Source organism: Muntiacus reevesi, chromosome 2 (genome assembly GCF_963930625.1).
Source record: "Muntiacus reevesi chromosome 2, mMunRee1.1, whole genome shotgun sequence".
In the NCBI taxonomy this organism is placed as follows: domain Eukaryota; kingdom Metazoa; phylum Chordata; class Mammalia; order Artiodactyla; family Cervidae; genus Muntiacus; species Muntiacus reevesi.
Window position 1 is genome coordinate 90,848,975 of NC_089250.1, and position 3,555 is coordinate 90,852,529.

General features: G+C 63.4%; 1 non-coding gene across 1 annotated transcript; it reads right to left on the minus strand.

Moving 5' to 3' along the window:
* Positions 1–3,436: 3,436 nt before the first annotated feature.
* LOC136161949 (5S ribosomal RNA) lies at positions 3,437–3,555 on the minus strand. The gene has a single exon (XR_010661822.1). It is a non-coding gene; the product is annotated as a 5S ribosomal RNA (ribosomal RNA).

Sequence of the window (3,555 nt, forward strand, 5' to 3'; positions counted from 1 at the left end):
CGCCTGGCCCTCCGGGCTCCCGGGACCCCCCAGCCGCAGTCCCGGCGTGCGTGCGTGCGTGCGTCCGTGCGGGGGCGGGAGGGGCGCGGAGGTCTCGGCGCTCTCCCACCCCGGGCCTCTGCAGGCCCGCCCCGGGCTGGGCGGCGCCCCCACCCCCATCCCGTCGTCCGCTGCACAGGGCCAGGTTGCCCCGGAGGTCTCCGGCTTCCGGGCCCGCCGCTGCCCGCCGCCGCCCGCCGCCCGGGGACCTCTGAGCCTCCTCTGGGCCTCCTGCGCAGCCCAGCCGGGGCCCTGAGCGCCCATCCTGCCCGGCACCTGCCCGGTGCCCAAACCCACGGGGAGCCAGCAGCGCGGTCGACAGCAGAGCGTCAGCCCCGCCCCTTCGGCCGAACGAGGCCCCACTTGCCTCCACGCCGCCAGCCAAGCACAGGACCTTCCTGAGAGAGCACACGGGCGACAGACAGGCAGCCACACGGACGGACACACAGACACTCGCACGCGCCCACGCCAGCTGAGACAAGCCGGCCGGGGCAAGCTCGTCAGCCAGAGCCAGAGCCCCAGCAACCTGTGAGAGGCCGGGGCCAGAGGAAGCGACGGGAGGCCGCGTGTCAGGAGATACAGAGACAGAAAGGGACGGAGCTTCAGAGACAAGACTCGAGGACGGCCGAGAGGGAGATGCAGGCAGGCAGGCAGGCAGGCAGACGGGCGCGCCTGCGCAGACACACACACACACACACACACACACACACACACACACACAGAGGGAGACACAGAGACTGACGGACAGAAAACGGCAGGCAGACACGGGAGAGAGGATGGCATCCGATCCGAGCCAGACACAGTGGCACAGTCCCTGACACACCTCAGAGAGAGGCCAGGCGGAAGAAGCAGCTGCCCCAAGGGAGCGGGGCGTCAGCCTCGGGCCGGGCCCCAGCTGGACGCGGCGCCCTGGGGCTGGCAGAGCCCCGTGGGGTCCCCAAGACGTCTTGGCAGCCGAGGTCTCAAAGGTCCCCTTCGGCTTGGCTACCTGAGGCAAGACCCAGCCCCCGTGCAAAGGCCAGAGAGTGAGTGTATGGGAGTGTGTGTGTGAGTGTGTCAGTGGGCAAGGGTGTGGGCGGGCCGACTGGGGTGCGGGGGGATACCCAGAATGGAGGGGGGAAGGGTGTGGAGCCGGGGGGTGGGGGTAGGGGTGGGGTTGCATATCATGTGGAGTCCAAGCATACCGGACGGTCATCTCGTTTCTTGCAATCCGAATGCGGAGTGGCCCTCCGGCCTGCGTTGGGAGTCGGGGCCCCGGTCATCCTCCCGCAGAGGGGCTATGGCCGTGGCGATCCAAAAGGTGGCACGCTGCTACCCGCCATGGCCGCTGACTGACTGACTGACTGGCTGGCTGGCTGGCCAAAGGCCCTGTTGGCTGGAAGATAGGCTACGGCTTGACGGCTTTCCGGTCATATCTGTTCTTATTCCAGGGGTGGGCCTCATCCTAATGTTACTTGGTTGATGATAGGAGAATCTCTGAGTGACAATATTTCCTTGCTTTTCAATGGATCCCTTTTGTTGCAGAACCTTTCCCTCGAAAGTGAAGGAACCTGTGTCTGCACAGGCACTAATGCTCTTGGAAAGGCAATAGCAATTCCGTCCTCCACTAGCTTGGTAAGCACCAAGTCCTTGTTGTCTTCAAGTGCTTCCCATAATACGTGCAAAGTAGGACCCGGTTTTGTGGAGTCTGGAGTCAAGGAGTTTACAAGTGGACGTTATATGACTTTCACCATTGCTGTCACTGCCCACTTACAAACCGCCTCTAAATTTAACCCTCTGTCTTACCTGTTCTTCTCTCACAAGGCTGTGACTGCCTTGCTGCTGCTTCTCTGCCTAAGAATCCACAATGAGATATTAACTTTCTGCCCAGAATCAAGATCCTTCATACTCTGCCTCCGTGTGCATGCTTCTGTGCCACGTTGATTCAGTCCTGTCTGACTGTTTGTGACCCCATGGGCTGTAGCCCGCCAGGCTCCGCTTACTGTAGCATCCTCGAGGCAAGCATACTGAAGTAGGTTGTCATGTCGTTCTCCAGGGGATCTTCCCAACCCAGGTATCAAACCCACATCTCCTTCATCCCCTGCGTTGGCAGACAGGTTCTTTACTGCTAGCACCACCTGGGAAGCCCATTCTGGCTCTACATCTCCTTCATTTATAACTAAACTCTGTTCTAGGCAACGCAGTTTCCCGCACTGTGATCCAACACCACACACACACACACACACACACAGCTTCCCACCCTGTGATCCAACACCAGACACACACACACACACACACACACACACACACACACACAGCTTCCCACCCTGTGATCCAACACCACACACACACACACACACACACACACACAGAGACAGAGAGAGGGAGGGAGACACAGCGACTGACGGACAGAAAACGGGAGGCAGACACCGGAGGAGGATGGCATCCGATCCGAGCCAGACACAGTGGCACAGTCCCTGACCCACCTCAGACAGAGGCCAGGCGGAAGAAGCAGCTGCCCCAAGGGACGGGGCGTCAGCCTTGGGCCCGGGCCCCAGCTGGACGCGGTGCCCTGGGGCTGGCAGAGCCCCGTGGGGTCCCCAAGACGTCTTTGGCAGCCGAGGTCTCAAAGGTCCCCTTCGGCATGGCTACCTGAGGCAAGACCCAGCCCCCGCCCAAAGGCCAGAGGGTGAGTGTGTGAGAGTGTGTGTGTGAGTGTGTCAGTGGGCAAGGGTGTGGGCGGGCCGACTGGGGTCCGGGGGGATACCCAGATTGGAGGGCCGAGGGTGTGGAGGCCGTGGGTTGTTGGGAAGCCTGTGTGGTCCTCTTGCGGTTTCTCTCTCCCTCTTTCTCCATCTCCCTTACCTGTGGTCCCTGGCTCCTGACCTGCCTCGGCGGCGGGCTGGGTGTGTGGGTGTGTGTGTGTGTGGGGGTGTGTCTGCGTGTGTGTGTGTGTGTGTGAGCCCGCGGGAGAGCACGCGCTGTCGCGTGCGAGGATGGCACTAGGGTTGTGGGTGGGGCTGGGGCGTGGGGCAGCCCCCGGGATGGACTGAGGCTTGCCTAGGGAGCCCCAGACGGAGACCGGGAGGTCATGTGGTTTTTGGAAGCCGAAAGCGGAGGGGCTCTCGGGCCGCGCGGAGGCAGCCCAGGTCTGTGGCGGGCATCGGGCCCCCTAACCCCCACCCCCACCCCCACCCCCCGGCCCCGGTCTCCCACCCGGGGAGGGGCTGTGGCCGCGGGGATCCAAGAGTTGGCACGCTGCTGCTGCCTGCGAGGGCCGCCGGCTGGAAGGCAGGCGACGGACGGCTGTGAGCGCGCTGGGGTGCAAGGGGCCAGGGGCTGGTGGGGCTTGCGGTGCAGGGCCACGCCGGGGCTGGGGGAGGTGTGGGGCGGGGGCTAAAGGAGAGGGGAGGCAAAAAGCCTACAGCACCCGGTATTCCCAGGCGGTCTCCCATCCAAGTACTAACCAGGCCCGACCCTGCTTAGCTTCCGAGATCAGACGAGATCGGGCGCGTTCAGGGTGGTATGGCCGTAGAC